General features: G+C 39.5%; 1 long non-coding RNA gene across 3 annotated transcripts in view; it reads left to right on the plus strand.

Moving 5' to 3' along the window:
- The window catches only part of LOC129626935 (uncharacterized), a 120,754-nt gene that overhangs the window by 52,842 nt on the left and 50,933 nt on the right, over nucleotides 1–16,979 (plus strand). For all 3 annotated transcript variants that reach the window (XR_008702282.1, XR_008702284.1, XR_008702283.1), the window contains exon 2: nucleotides 13,900–14,015. This is a non-coding gene — a long non-coding RNA (uncharacterized LOC129626935). The remainder of the gene's footprint in view (nucleotides 1–13,899; nucleotides 14,016–16,979) is intronic.

A 16,979-nucleotide genomic window follows, 5' to 3' on the forward strand; every position in this document is an offset into this window, starting at 1 on the left:
TACATTTGGTTTTCTATCAGTTTCACAATATATATCACTATCTTAATCACTAGCCACTTAGTTATATGATTTACTTAATGGTTTTTATTTTCTACTTTTAGAATAGAGATTTCACCGAGAAGGAATTAGAAAGTTTTGACTACTATTCATCCATAAAAATAATGAAGTTTTTCCATTTGCAGCAATATGCATGGACTTGGAGGGCATTTTGCCAAGTGAAATAAGTCAGAGAGAGAAAGACAACTGTTGTATCATATCATTATATGCAGAATCTAAAAAAAAAACACAACAAATCAGTGAATAAAACAAAAAAGAAGCAGACTTAAAGATATAGAGTCGAAACTAGTGGTTAGCAGTAGGGAGAGGAGAAGGGAGAGAGAATATAAGGGGTAGAAGATTAAGGGGTACAAGTTATTAAGTATAAAATAGACTACAAGGATATATTTTACATGGGGTATATAACTAATATTGACTAAGAACTATAAATGAACTATAAACTTTAAAATTGTGAATCACTATATTATACACCTATAATTTATATAATATTGTACAGCAGGTATACTTCAATAAATTTTTAAATGTCAGTTAAAACCACTATGACCTATTATCTCATACCTGTTTGACTATCATCAAAAGGATAAGAAGTAGCAAGTGTTTGTGAGAGTGTAAAAAAAAGGAAAATTTTTGCATTGTTTGGGTTAATGAACAATGGGTCAGCCACTATAAAAAATATTATGAAGTTTCATCAAAAAGATTAAAAGTAGAATTACCATATAATCCACCAATTCCATCTCTGGCTATTTGTCCAAAGAAAATTAAAAATATATCTCTATGTTCATTGCAGCATTGTTTATAATAGCCATGATATGGAAACAAATTGAGATCATCTATTTGAGTTCTGTTTCTTAAGACATATAGGGTGAAAAAATTGAAATACTATGTTTAAATACCTATAACTGAGGAATGATTGTGTAGCAAAAAAAAAATGACAGAAATACAAATTTTAAAATATCAGAATAATTCCGTTGCTCAGTCATGTCCGACTCTTCGCGACTCCATGGACTGCAGCCTGTTAGACTTCCCTGTCCTTCACCAACTCATAGAGTTTGCTCAAACTCATGTCCATTGAGTCAATGATGCCATCCAGCCATCTCATCCTCTGTCATCCCCTTCTCCTCCTGCCTTCAGTCTTTCCCAACATCTGGGTCTTTGCAATGAGTCAGTTCTTTGAAGCACGTGGCCAAAGTACTGGAGTTTCAGCTTCAGCATCAGTCCTTGCAATGAATATTCAGGACTGATTTCCTTTAGGATTGACTGGTTTGATGATCTTGCAGTCCAAGGGACTCTTCAAGAGTCTTCTCCAACACCACAGAATAATTAATAACACATCAGAATAATTAAAATATAAAAATGGGCAAAATACATGAAATGACATTTCACAGAATAGGATCATGAAAGGCATATACATGATAAAAGACACAAGCTAATGTTTTGAGGAAATGCAAAATAAAAACCACAATAACATAATATTCTCCTTCTTGGATTAATATTTTTTAGTCTGATAACAACCTCAATGATCAAGGATGCAGATCTAAGTACATTGTCATACAGTGCTGTTGAACATATATAGTGGCATTACTATTTGGAAAAGTACTGGATATTAACAAAACATATGCATAGGGTATGTCTTAACATATATGTATATCAGAAGAAATGTACAGAGATAGTTGTTCAAATATTGTTGCTAATAGTCACAGAACAGAAATACTGTAAATGATCAACAAGAGTGAGATAGATGTAAAACATATTGCTGGTGATTTAGTCACCTAGTTGTGTCCAACTCTTGTGACCCCACGCACTGTAGCCCACCAGACTCCTCTGTCCATGGGATTCTCTAGGCAAGAGTACTGGAGTGGGTTGCCATTTCCTTCTCCAGGGCATCTTCCTGATCCAGGAATTGAACCAAGGTTTCCTGCATTGCAGGCAGATTTTTTACCAACTGAACTACGAGGGAAGCCCATACCGCATGTTATATTAATGTAGTTAACTACTGCTCAACACAATAGTAGAAAAGAAGGGACTGCCATGTGCATGTTTCAATGTGAATAAATCTCTAATCATGTTGTTGTAAAGAAAGTGCAAGTCACAAAAATACAGTCATCCATTTTACATAAAATTTTTAAATAGGCAATTTTAACAACACATTATTTAGAGGTATAGACATTATTAAGTCAAATCTATAAGGAAAAATAAGAACTATTTAAAAATCAGGATGGAGAGGATTGTATTTTGGGAGGGTTACAAAGTAGGGGAAATTTCCAGATATGAACAGTATATTTGTTTAGTCAGGTATTGGTTAAATAGGTGTTTGCTTTATTATACCTTCCATTTTTCAACATTTCTACTATATTCACTACTTGGAATATATGCTGTATTTCAAAATGTAGTTCTAAATGTGTACTTCTTTAAATACAGCAATTTTCCTTTTAGGAATACTTCTAGTATTGTCAGTCATATGGGAAAGTACATATGTGTTTAATGATGTCTCCTGCTACACTATTTGCCATAATACATTTTTAAAGCAACATAATTATTTATCATATGTGGATATTTAGTTAAATACATACACAAACATACATACATACACAAACTGTAAGATGCCTGAACTTAAAGTATAAATTAAATATACATAAAACAGAGTACATGACACATTTAAAAAAGCAATTTTCAAAAGCAGGTAAAAATCTATAAGGAATCACTTAAAAATACTTATATATGGAATATATTATTATTTATTCATGGTTACTCTCTTCCTATGTTTAACACAATTCTCTTAAGGAAAACATAGTTCCTCACATCACCTGCATGGCCCTGTCAAAGACTTGCTTTGGCCAATGAAATATTAATATAAACAAATGTGACATATTCCATGTCTAAGCAGGCAACTGAAATTGTGCTTTCACAGTTTGGCTCCACTGCTTTTCTTCACTTTCATAAGAGAATATGATGCTCTTAATAAGATCAACTTTCTTCTGTGTTCTGGAAGGAGAAGAAGGTGAGTTGACCTCAGGCAAGACATATCAACTGACCGGACATTCAGTCAACCAGCAGTTTTCAAGGAACAAGAGCAAGAAATGAATAGGTTTTGCTGTAAGTCTTTGAGATAATAGATTACCCGTTACTGTAGCAAGTAATGACTGAAACAATAGATTAAACAGTATAAAGATGATGTATAAGTTTTCTGTTTTTCAGTGACTAAATCATGTCCAACTCTTTGAGACCCTATGGTCTATAACACAACAGGCTCCTCTGTCCTCCACTGTCTCCCAGAGTTTGCTCAAATTCGTGTCCATTGAGTCAACCATCCAACTATCTCATCCTCTGTCATCCCCTTCTCCTGCCTTCAATCTTTCCTAGCATCAGAGTATTTTCTAGAGTTGGTTCTTTGCATCAAGTAGTCAAAATATTGGAACTTCAGCTTCAGCATCAGTCCTTCCAATGAATGTTCAGGGTTGGCTTCTTTTGGGATTGGCTGATTTAATCTCCTTGGGGTCCAAAGGACTTTCAAGAAACTTTTCCACCACCAAAATAAGAAAGCATCAATTCTTCAGTGCTCAGTCTTCTTTATGATTCAACTTTCACAACCATACATGAATACTTGAAAAAAAAACATAGTTTTGACTATACAGGCTTTTCTTGGCAAAGTGATATCTCTGCTTCTTAATAGATTGTCTAGGTTTGTCATAGTTTTCCTTCCAAGCAACAAGCATCTTTTAATTTCATGGCTGCAGTCACTGTCCATAGTGATTTTGGAGCCCAAGAAAATAACATCTGTCACTGCATATAATTTTTCCCCTTCTATTTTTCATGAAATGATGGGACCAGATGACATGATCTTAGTTTTTGGCATGTTGAGTTTGAAGCAGGCTTTGTCACTCTTCTCTTTCACCCTCATCAAGAGGGTCTTTTGTTCCTCTTCACTTTCTGCAATTAGAGTGGTATCTACATAAATGAGGTCATTGATATTTCTCCTGGCAATCTTGGTTCTAGCTTGTGATTCATCCATCCTGGCGTTTCACATAAAGTATTCTGCATAGAAGTTAAACAAATAGGGTGACAATATACAGCCTTGTCATACTCCTTTTCTAATTTTGAATCAGTCATTTGTTCCATGTCAGGTTCTAACTGTTGCTTCTGGACCTTCATACAGGTTTCTCAAGGGACAGTTAAGGTGGTCTGGTACTCATATCTCTTTAAGAATTTTCCAGAGTTTGTTGTGATCCACACAGTGTTGGAGAAGACTCTTGAGAATACCTTGGACAGCAAGGAGAGCCAACCAATCAATCATAAAGAAATAAGTCTTGACTGTTGGAAGGACTGATAGTGAAGCTGAAACTCTAATACTTTGGCCACCTGATGTGAAGAACCAACTCATTGGAAAAGACCCTGATGCTGGGAAAGACAGGAGAAAGGGATGGCAGAGGATGAGATGGTTGGATGTCATCACTGACTCGATGGACTTGAGTTTGAGCAAGCTCCGGGAGTTGGTAATGGATAGGGAAGCTTGGTGTGCTGTGGTCCATGGGGTTGCAAGGAGTCGGACATGACTGAGCGACTGACCTGAACATAGTCAAAGACCTTAGCATAGTCAATGAAGCAAAAGTAGATGTTTTTATGGAATTCTCTTGTCTTCACCATTATCCAACAAATGTTGGCACTTTGATCTCTAGTCCCTTTATATTTTCTAAGCCCAGCTTGTACATCTGAAAGTTCTTGGCTCACATATTGCTGAAGCCTAGCTGGACAGATTTTAAGAACAACCTTGCTATTATGTGAAGCGACTGCAATTGTGCAATAGTCTGAACATTCTTTGGCATTGCCCTTCTTTGAGATTGGAAGGAAGACTGACATTTTCCAGTCCTGTGGCCACTGCGGAATTTTCCAAATCTGCTGGCATATTGAGTGCAGCACTTTCACAGTATCATCTTTCAGGATTCAAAATAGGTCAGTTGGAATTCTATTACCTCTGCTAGCTTTGTTCATAGTAATGCTTCCTAAGGCCCACTTGACCTCACACCCTAGAATGTCTGGCTCTAGGTCAGTGACCTCACCATTGTGGTTATCCAGGTCATTAAGATCTTTCTTCTATCAGTTCAGTTCAGTCAGTCATTTCTGTCTGACTCTTTGTGATCCTGGGGACTGCCTCACACCAGGCCTCCCTGTCCATCACCAACTCCCGGAGCTTGCTCAACTCATGTGCATCGAGTCAGTGATGACATCCAACCATCTCATCCTCTGCCGTCCCCTTCTTATCCTGTCTTCAATCTTTCCCAGCATCAGGATCTTTTCAAATGAGTCAGCTCTACGCATCAGATAGCCAAAGTATTGGAGTTTCAGCTTCAGCATCAGTGTTTCCAATGAATAATCAGGGCTGATTTCCTTTAGGATTGACTGGTTTGATCTCCTTGCTGTTCAAAGGACTTCCAAGAGTCTTCTCCATAACCACAGTTTAAAAAGCATCAATTCTTCAGCACTCAGATTTCCTTATCGTCCAACTCCCACATCCATACACGACAACTGGAAAAACCATGGCTTTGACTAGATGGACTTTTGTCGGCAATGTCTCTGCTTTTTAATATGCTGTCTAGGTTTGTCATAACTTTTCTTCCAAGGAGCAAGTGTCCTTTATATCATCACTGGGATCACCATCTGCAGTGATTTTGGAACCCAAAAAATAAAGTCTGTCACTGTTTCCATTGTTTCCCTATTTGCCATGAAGTAATGGGACTGAATACCCCACTCCAGTATTCTTGCCTGGAAAATTCCATGGATGGAAGAGCCTGGTGGGCTGCAGTCCATGCGGTCCCTAAGAGTTGGACACGACTGAGTGACTTCACTTTCACTTTTCACTTTCATGCATGGGAGAAGGAAATGGCAACCCACTCCAGTGTTCTTGCCTGGAGAATCCCAGGGACGGGGGAGCCTGCTGGGCTGCGGTCTATGGGGTCGCACAGAGTCGGACATGACTGAAGCGACTTAGCAGCAGTAGCAGCAGCAATGGGACTGGATGCCATGATCTTTGGTTTTTGAATATTGAGGGTTTTTTTTTTTCATGATTAATTTTATTTTTATTATTTTTTTCAATTTTATTTTATTTTTAAACTTTACAATATTATATTAGTTTTGCCAAATATCGAAATGAATCCACCACAGGTATATCTGTGTTCCCCATCCTGAACCCTCCTCCCTCCTCCCTCCCCATACCCTCCCTCTGGGTCGTCCCAGTGCACCAGCCCCAAGCATCCAGTATGGTGCATCAAACCTGGACTGGTGACTTGTTTCATACATGATATTATACATGTTTCAATGCCATTCTCCCAATTCTCCCCACCCTCTCCCTCTCTCACAGAGTCCATAAGACTGATCTATACATCAGTGTCTCTTTTGCTGTCTCGTACACAGGGTTATTGTTACCATCTTTCTAAATTCCATATATATGCATTAGTATACTGTATTGGTGTTTTTCTTTCTGGCTTACTTCACTCTGTATAATAGGTTCCAGTTTCATCCACCTCATTAGAACTGATTCAAATGTATTCTTTTTAATGGCTGAGTAATACTCCATTGTGTATATGTACCACAGCTTTTAAACCAGATTTTTCACTCTCCTCTTTCACCTTCATCAAGAGGCTCTTTAGTTCCTCTTCACTTTCTGCCCTAAGGGTGGTGTTATCTGTGAATCTGAAGTTATTGATATTTCTCCTGGCAATCTTGATTCCAGCTTGTGCTTCATCCAGACTGGCATTTCACATGATGTACTCTGCAAATAAGTTAAATAAGCAGGGTGACAATATACAGCCTTGACATACTCCTTTCCTAATCTGGAAACAGTCCATTTTTCCCTATCTAGTTCTAACTGTTGCTTCTTGACCTGCATACAGATTTCTCAGGAGGAAGGTAAGGTGGTCTGGTATTCCCATCTCTTGAAGAATTTTCCATAGCTTGTTGTGACCTACACATCAAAGGCTTTGGCATAATCAATAAAGCAAAGGTAGATTTTTTTCTGGAATTCTCTTGCTTTTTCTATGATCCAATGGATGTTGGCAATTTGATCTCTGGTTTCCCTGCCTTTTCTAAATCCAGCTTAACCATCTATAAGCTCACAGTTCAAGTACTGTTGAAGCCTGGCTTGGAAAATTTTGAACATTATTTTGCTTGCCTGTGAGATGAGTGCAACTCTACAGTAGTTTGAACATTCTTTGGCATTGCCCTTCTTTGGGATTGGAATGAAAACTTCTTGCCACCTCTTCTTAATTCCTTCTGCTTCCGTTAGATTTTCACCATTTCAGTCATTTATTGTGCCCATCCTTGTGTGAAAGTTTCCCTTGATATCTCCATTTTTCATAAAGAGATCTCTAGTCTTTCCCATTCTATTCTTTTCCTCTATTTCTTTGCATTGTTCATTTAAGAAGGCCTTCTTATCTCTCCTTGCTATTCTCTGGAACTCTGCATACAGGTGGGTATATGTTTCACTTTCTCTCTCACCTTTCACGTCTCTTCTTAGCTATTTTTAAAGACTCCTCAGGCAATCAGTTTGCTTTCCTTCTTGCATTTCTTTTTCTTTGAAAGCTTTTTGGTTACTCCCTCCGGTACAAGGTTACAAACTTCAATCCATAGTTCTTCAGGAACTCGATCTAATCCTTTGAATCTATTTGTCACCTCCACTATATAATTATAAGGGATTTGATTTATGTCATATCTGAAAGGCATTGTGGTTTTCCCTACTTACTTCAATTTAAGCCTGAATTTTGCAAAAAGGAGTTCATGATCTAAGCCACACTCAGGTCCAGTTCTTGTTTTTGCTGACTGTACAGAGCCTCTTCATCATTGACTCCAAAGAACACAGTCAATCTGATTAAGGTATAGACCATCCTATGACGTCCAAGTATAGATCTCTTGGGTTGTTGGAAAAAGGGTTTTTGCTGTGACCAGAGTATTCTCTTAACAAAACTCTTTGCAACCCCATGAACTGTAGCCTGCCAAGATCCTCTGTCCATTGGATTCTCCAGTCAAGACTACTGGAGTGGGCTGCTATTTCCTTCTCCAGGGGATCTTCCTGACCCGGGGATCAAACCCAGGTCTCCTACATTGCAGGCAGATTCTTCACTGTCTGAGCCACCAGGGAAGCTCCTCCAAAGCCAAACTTGTCTGTTATTCAAGGTATCTCTTGACTTCCTACTTTTGCATTCCAATCCCCTATGATGAAAAGGACATCATCTTTTTGGTATTAGTTCCAGACAATGTTGTAGGTCTTCATAGAACCATTTCAATTCTGCTTCTTCAGCATCAGTGGATGCAGTGTAGACTTGGGTTGCTGATAAGTTGAATCATTTGCTTTGGAAATGAACAGAGATCATTCTGTTGTTTTATAGGCTGCATCCATACTGCATTTCAGACTCTTTTGTTAACTCTGAGGGCTACTCCATTTCTTCTACAGGATTCTTGCCCACAGTAGCAGATACAATGGTCATATGAAATAAATTTGCCCATCCCTGTGCGTTTTAGTTCACTGATTCCTAAAATGTCGATGTTCACTCCTGCCTTCTTCTGCTTGACTATGTTCAATTTACCTTGATTCATGGACATAACATTCCAGGTTCCTAGGTAATACTGTTCTTTATTGCATCAGACTTTACTTTCACCCCCAGACACATACACAACTGATCATCATTTCCTCTTTTGCCTAACCACTTTATTCTTTCTGGAGCTATTCATAATTGCCGTCCTCTCTTCTCTATTAGCATATTGGACACCTTCTGACCTGGGACTCATCTTCCAGTGTCATATTTTTGTGCCTTTTCATACTGTTCATAGGGTTCTTTAGAAAGAATACTGGAGTATGTTGCCGTTTCCTCAGCCAGTGGACCACGTTTTGTCTGACCTCTTCACTATGACCCATCAGTTTTGGGTGACCCTGCATGGCATGACTCATATTTAATAGCTTCATTGAGTTACACAAACTCCTTTGCCACAAAAATGCTGCAAATCATGAAGGAAATATACAGGTAGGCTGCTGCTGCTGCTAAGTTGCTTCAGTCATGTCTGACTCTGTGCAACCCCAGAGATGGCAGCCCACCAGGCTCCCCCGTCCCTGGGATTCTCCGGGCAAGAACAATGGAGTGGGTTGCCATTTCCTTCTCCAATGCATGAAAGTGAAAAGTGAAAGTGAAGTCGCTCAGTCGTGTCCGACTCTGTGTGATCCCATGACTGCAGCCTATCAGGCTCCTCCGTCCATGGCATTTTCCAGGCAAGAGTACTGGAGTGGGGTGCCATTGCCTTCTCCATATAGGTAGGCAGGCATTTTAAATAGAGGTGAATAGGAAAGATGTCTTGATTGTTATTATATTTATTTATGTATCAAGTATGTATCAGTGCTGCTGATATACACATACACATATATGTATATATAATATGCATTTTTCAAGTATTAGAATCAGATCAGTGCATTACAGTGTATCTCCTTCTTGGGAATGGAATCAAAGATATGTGGTACAGGTTTGTGTGTGAAAAATAAGGATAAGCTGGTGATTACAATACTCTAAACTGCCAAATATCTTTAAAAGGATGTAGATCACTATAGACTGTTTGTCCATGTATCAAAATTCTGTTCATAAACCTGAAATTGAGTATAAACTCTAGTTTGTGTATTTTACTCTGATCATATTCTGCCAAATACCAACTGTCCAACTGTGCTTTTGGACAAAGCACTTAGTTTATCATTCTTAAGTGATACACCAAATACATTCTATTACTATGGTCATATATGTATCATTTCATCCTACTAATTAATTTCTAGAAATATGAGAACTCTTTTTATGTATTTTGAAAAATAAGTAATTTTCCATAGTGATCCTCAATATGTGCTTATCATGTTCAAGAAGTAAAATAGACATTCTAATTTTGCTATCTTACTTGCTCCCAAAAGGGCTTCCCTGGTGGGTCAGACAGTAAAGAATCTGCCTGCAATGTGGGAGACCTAGGATTGATCCCTGGCTGGGGAAGATTCCCTGAAGAAGGGAATGGCAACCCACTCCAGTATTGTTGCTGGAGAATTCCATGGATAGAGGAGCCCTTGGGCTACACAGTCCATGGGGTCACAAAGAGTCAGACACAATTGAGCGACTAACACTTTCACTTCACTTTCACTTTCAAGTAGTCTAAATATTTACTTCTTAAGGAGATCAGCCCTGGGATTTCTTTGGAAGGAATGATGCTAAAGCTGAAACTCCAGTACTTTGGCCGCCTCATGCGAAGAGTTGACTCATTAGAAAAGACTCTGATGCTGGGAGGGATTGGGGGCAGGAGGAGAAGGGGACGACAGAGGATGAGATGGCTGGATGGCATCACTGACTCGATGGATGTGAGTCTGGGTGAACTCTGGGAGTTGGTGATGGACAGGGAGGCCTGGCGTGCTGCGATTCATGGGGTCGCAAAGAGTGGGACACGACTGAGTGACTGATCTGATCTGATCTGATGCTTTGCTTCCTTTCCCCAAAGTTTTTAGAATGCTCTCTTGCCTGGCTGGTAGAATAATCAACATGTTTCCATAATATATTAAAATAAATCAACAGGAAAATAAAGTGGCATATTTGAACAAAATGCACACATACTGTTTAGGAAACTAGACCAAGCAGAGAACACTATTTCCTGTTTTTTCCAGTCTACACACTTTCACATTTGCGACTTCCTTGTAGCATAAGAAGCTAGAAGTTGTTGAGATCCAGTATAGTATCAAACTTCTCTATTTTCAATTTCTAATACACATATGTTTACTGTAATTTTTCTATAATATGTTTTATTTTATCTGAAATGTATTAATTACTGTAATTGTTAACAATTACCCACCAGGGAAGAACTTTTGGGAGCAATTAAGATAGCAAAATTAGAAATGTATTGTTAACTGTAACAATGAAAGCAGCAAGCATTGGCTCCCCACCATTTCTCTAGTAAGAGAAAGCCCTGAGTTTCTCTGTGTCTTTCTAACTCTCAGATCACAAACAAGAGTTTTGGTTGTCCTCCAGATAGAGCAGTAAACTTCATGAAACATCAATGAATATCCTCACTCCAAGGAGACATATATAGTAAACTCCTATAAAATGTCAGCTTGATTCTGTTATATTAATACTATAATATATAAATAGGACTTTATATATCTCTTGTATGATTTGGAGAATATGATTTGACCATAATTTGAATTCTTCTGTGTATAATACAAAATATTTTATTGATTAATAAAAAGTTATTACAGTGATGCTTATTAATGACAATTTGATGACCACAATTGGACCTGAAAGTGTAGAACAAAAAACTGGGAATGCAATTTAACATCATCAAGCATCTATTATTTTCAACTATATGTGAGTGCTAACATCAAGTTTCTATCCTTTAGGAGCTTATTTAGATTTATTAATTGATCTCTATGCATGTTCTTTCTGAGCCCAAGATATTCTAGACTAGGGCTTCTATATTCTTACAGTCTGTGGCAAAAGACTAGGTTTGGATTTTCTTTCTTCCCCCCTTCCTTTTTTCCTACCTCTCTCCCCTCTCCTTTCTTCCCCTCTTTTCAGCTTACAATTCACTGCAAACTGATACTATTTTAAAATACAGAAAAGAGAAATTATCAGGAAATAAAAAAAATATATATATCATTTACAACTTCAGTTTCTATTCATTTCAAAAAGAATAAATTTTTTTTCAATAAATATAGAAGAAACAGAATACAGGATAAAGCAAATAATTTAAGAATAATACATGTTTTGTATTGAAATATAAGTGTGGATAATTAATATACAGCTGTATTGTCCAATGCAGAGACGGAAATATTCTGTATCTGTGGTGATCAGTACAGCAGCTGCTAGCCACATGTAATTATTAAACACTTAAAATATGACCGGCATGACTAAGAAGCTGAATTAAAAAAATAAATTAATATGGTCAGTGTGGCTAGATGCTAACAGAATTGAAAATCACTATTAAACATGTAGTTTTGCCATTTCTCAGTTCTGACCAAATATTTCTGAGCAAAATAACTATTCTGCCTTTTGAGCACATATACTTTCAAAAAGCATGAAATATATTTTTAATTAAAAATTACTCTATTGCTGAAAAATTCTCACCAACATCTGAGCTTTTAGCAAGGTGCAATCATTTTGCAATCAGTTCAGTTCAGTTGCTCAGTTGTGTCCTGCTGTTTGTGACCCCATGGATTGCAGCATGCCAGGCTTCCCCTGTCCATCATCAACTCCTGTAGCTTGTTCAAACTCATGTCCATTGAGTTGGTGATGCCATCTAATCATCTCATCCTCTGCTGTCCCCTTCTCCTCCTGCCTTCAGTCTTTTCCGGCATCAGGGTCTTTTCCATTGAGTCAGTTCTTCACATCAGGTGGCCAAAATATTGGAGCTTCAGCTTCAGCACTTCCAATGAATATTCAGGACTGATTTCCTTTAGCATTGACTGGTTTGATTTCCTTGCAGTCTATTTTGCAATAGTGACATTAAAGACCACAGATACCATGTCAAATATTATCATAATGAAAAAATATTAAATATTGCAAGAATCCCCAAAATGTGACACAGAGACACAAAATGAGTTAATGCTGGTGGAAAATTGTGCCAACAGGCTTGTTTGATGCAAGTTTGCCTCAAACAGTTCCATTTGTGAAAAAATGCAGGATCTGTGAAGCACGATGAAGGAAAGCCCAGTAAAACAAAATGTGCCTATAATTAAAGTCCTTACATGTTTTCTTGGGTTTTGTATCTCGTGTGCATATTTAAAACAAAGTTCTTACTCAATGCTTTTTGTCAAACAGATCCCATTAGACCATGTTTGTTTTTCTCAAATGTGTTTTTCCCCTCTGGGAAGATCTCTTCACAAGCCTGGGCACCAAATACCACTTCTTGATGAGACACTAAAAATATGTTATGAGAGAATTTTCAAACACATATTGTGAATTGACCCCTCTGGCACTCATGATGTCTCTCATTATGGGCAGCAAAACATTGCTGTCTTACACGTGGCTGCATAATTCCTTCACTTTGATAAAACTCTATCAGGAAATATCATTGCCCAATTTTGTTGATCATTGAGCATGTTTTATTAATTGCAACTTTATGCATTTTCTACTGGGTTTTCTGTAAACAGGTTTTACTGTCCTTTGCCACATCTGGCCTTGTCTCTAGACTCTACTGCAGTGAGCATGCATGGAAATCACCTGGGGTGGGGGGACTTGTGGGAACACGGGCTGTGGGATCCACCCGCATAGTTTCTGATTAATAGGTTTGGAGCAGGACTGAGTATTTACATTTCCTAACAGGTTCCCACGGAGAAGGCAATGGCACCCCACTCCAGTACTCTTGCCTGGAGAGTCCCATGGATGGAGGAGACTGGTGGGCTGCAGTCCATGGGGTCGCTAGGAGTTGGACACGACTGAGCAACTTCGCTTTCACTTTTCACTTTCATGCATTGGAGAAGGAAATGGCAACGCACTCCAGTGTTCTTGCCTGGAGAATCCCAGGGACGGGGGTGGGCCTGGTGGCTGCCGTCTATGGGGTCACACAGAGTCGGACACGACTGAAGTGACTTAGCATAGCATAGCAACAGGTTCCCAGGTGACGCTGATACCACTGATCTGGGACCTCACTTTGAGACTCGGGGCTCTCCCAGCATGCCTCCTGCCTCATACTGCTTGCCAGTTTTCACAGCTAGAGTCACTTAACTCACAAGTTGATTTTGCTCCATGTAGGGAGGAGGAATACAGGTCTTTCACTGGTTAAATAGGAGGTAACTTTACAACAGATTTGATGCAGGTAGCAGAGCTGAGCCTTTGCTGCATTTTCCAGCTCCTGGATTCCTGGATTCGCCTTCCTGGATTCCTCACTGGACATGCTATATCTTCTGGGACTAGGACACTGGGATTTCCCTTGCTCAGTTCATGCTGGAAGCTGAAGATGAGCAGGTAAGTTCACTTCCTACCTCTGGAAATCTACCTGGTTGCCTTTGAACACTAGTGACCCTACAGTCTGTGCTTTTTGATTTGCCTGCACTGATTTCTATTGTTTATTGTTAAGACTTTGAAATTTGCCTTTTTTGTGCTATTGCGTGTCCAGGGTCTGGCATTCCCTGGCCTGATTTCACATACCTCGGACTACCTTCTCTGCTTTTCAAATATGGAGCATTTATTCAGATGAACAACTGTTGTTACTATTTCTATGATTACTGCCCTTTTCTTTCCCTCTCTTGATTTCAATATATGTTTCCAGACCCATCCACCATAGGCTCCATCTCCCACATGCTCTGAGACTCAGTGCTGGGTCTTTTTCCTCTATGAATGATTACTTTTTGGGGTAAGATCATGCAACTTGTCCAGAAAGTTCTAATGCCAGCTATATGCATAACTTAGGTCTAAGTAAGTTAACTATATTTCTTCCTTTATAAGCCTGTGACAAGGAGGTCTATGGGATTGGTACGCAGAGTATAATCTGAGGATCGGTACTTTCAGCATGAGAGAGTCAGTTCCTAGGCAGGTTGATAGGGAGTCTAGGGGTCCCCAAGGAGAGAGGGCTCTGGAATTCTCAAGGAGGAAGAAAGGACAAACTTTTTTTTCTTTCTCCACATTCCTTAGGATTATATAACAATAATGTATCCTGCCTAAGGACAGTCTCTGGATTAAACCTTCTGTTATCTTAAAATGTAAATTATGGGGGTAGGTCTGATGAGGTCTTTACAACCTCCAGACATTCTTTGGATTATATAACTTCATTGTTAACACTAGCAAGTGGGTACTCTTTCTGCCCCCTTCTGATGCCTATGTCAGAAGCTTTCTCTATCTCCTTTATACTTTAATAAAACTTTATTACATAAAAGCTCTGAGCGATCAAGCCTCGTCTCTGGCCCCGGATTGAATTCTTCTCCTCTGGGGGCCAAGAATCCCGGTGTCTTCACATGATTCAACAACAACCTTTAAAGCATATTAGGAAAGCTGGTTGGAAATGCAAAGCCTCAGGCCTCATGTCAGTTGTTAGAATCCACATTGTTAAAAAAAAAAAAAAAAAAAGTCCCAGGTGATTTTCATGCACAGTGTAAAGAACTGATGTATGGTATAATGTCTATCTTATGAACTGTTCACACCTGAGTCTAATCGTGATTCTCAGCCTTACCAATAACTACTTTTTCCAACTTTATCACCACTAATGTAGTGTCCCTGGGTCGGGAAGATCCCCTGGAGAAGGAAATGGCAACCCACTCCTATATTTTGGCCTGGAGAATTCCATGGACAGAGGAACCTGGCAGGCTACAGTTCATGGGATCACAGTCAGACACGACTGAGTGATTAACACACAATGTAGTGTTACAAATCTGTGTTGGGTGAGTTGCCCACTGACCATGTGAACTATGACCAACAACCTGTGATTCTGCAGGATCCCAGAGTGTCTATGTGTACTTGTCACATTTGTGGTTTATTGGCATATCTCTTGCACAAAGGCTTTTCAATTACATCAGCATGCCAAAGGGATATTTATTCATGCTTTTGGCCATGATCTGATGTGAGCTTGGATGATAGTCTGAGGGTCCGGGGTGGATAAGTACCAACTCTCCCCAAGAGATTCTCCGAGACCAGCAGGTGGGTTAATCCCAGGCTCATATGAAGTCACTGCTTTTGCCCAGGGTTCCAGTGCATGTGAGATCCTACTGCACCCTCCAAAAGCAGAGTCTCTGTTTCCTCCCATCCTGGGGAGCTCCTGCAATCAAGCCCCACTGGCCTTCAAAGCCAAATACTCTGGGGCTCTTACCCTGCTGAGAAGCATGATGTGGGGCTCAGAGGAGGATTTCTGTAATATAATGTTCTCCATTTTGTGGGTTGCCCTTTCGGATGGTATGGGGCTTGATTATGTCATGACTGTAATCCTCCTACCATCTTGCGGTTTCCTCTTTGCGTCTTTGAACATAGGAAATATCATTTGGTAACCCCCAATAAATTAAAATAATCTTATTTTATTTTGGCTGTGACGGGTCTTTTGTTACTATGCGCAGGGGCTACTCTCTCATAGTGGCAGTGCTCAGGCTTCTCATTGCAGAGGCTTCTCTTGTTGCGGAGCACAGGCTCTAGGCATGCAGACTTCAGCAGTTATGACATATGTGGGCTTAGTGGTTTCAACTCATGGGCTCTAGGGTGTGGACTCAGTAGTTGTGGCACATGGGCTTAGTTGCCTCGTGGCATGTGGTATCTTTCTTGACCAGGAATCAACCCAGTGTCCCCTGCATTGCAGGGCAGATTCTTAACCACTGGACCACCAGGGAAGCCTAGTGCCAATCTTTTTTAGTGGATGATTGTTCAGCAGTAAGTTGTGATTTTGGTGTTTTCTGAGAGGAGGTGAGCTCAAGGTCCTTCGACTCTGCCATCTCATCCCTCTGGGACCCACATTTTTTTTTTCCCTTAGGTTTCATGTAGTGCTTCTGGCAAAGTCTGAAGCAGATTGGATGACCTTGGCTTCTGGGTTCTGACAGTGCGGTTCCAGGGATTCCAAGGCAGCTTGCGTTCCAGTGGTCTTGGTAGTCCAGTGCTCATGGGCACTGGAATTGGTGGCAGAGTTGGAACACTCCAGATTCTCTGTAGTTTTCAGTGTCAGTAGAAAATGGATGACCTAAGGTATTTAGATTCCAGGGTTCTGTTTTTCTTTCATCTTTCCCAGGAATTATAAATTGAAGTCTGAGAAAGCAAACTCAACATCCAAAGAGATACATAATGAAAGGTCCCAAACAAAGGAACTTATGTCCTCATAGAGTTTGGGGGTGGGTGGGTGGGTAGCAAAAGGCATGTGGTAGTGTTCTGCTTCCCAAACCTGGAAACTCTTTGAACTCGGTCCTCCTGTGTTTCTACAGAGGCTTCATTGCACAGTCATGTTTGATTAAATCATTGGCC

The sequence above is a fragment of the Bubalus kerabau genome, chromosome 14, assembly GCF_029407905.1.
Source record: "Bubalus kerabau isolate K-KA32 ecotype Philippines breed swamp buffalo chromosome 14, PCC_UOA_SB_1v2, whole genome shotgun sequence".
Classification (NCBI taxonomy): domain Eukaryota; kingdom Metazoa; phylum Chordata; class Mammalia; order Artiodactyla; family Bovidae; genus Bubalus; species Bubalus kerabau.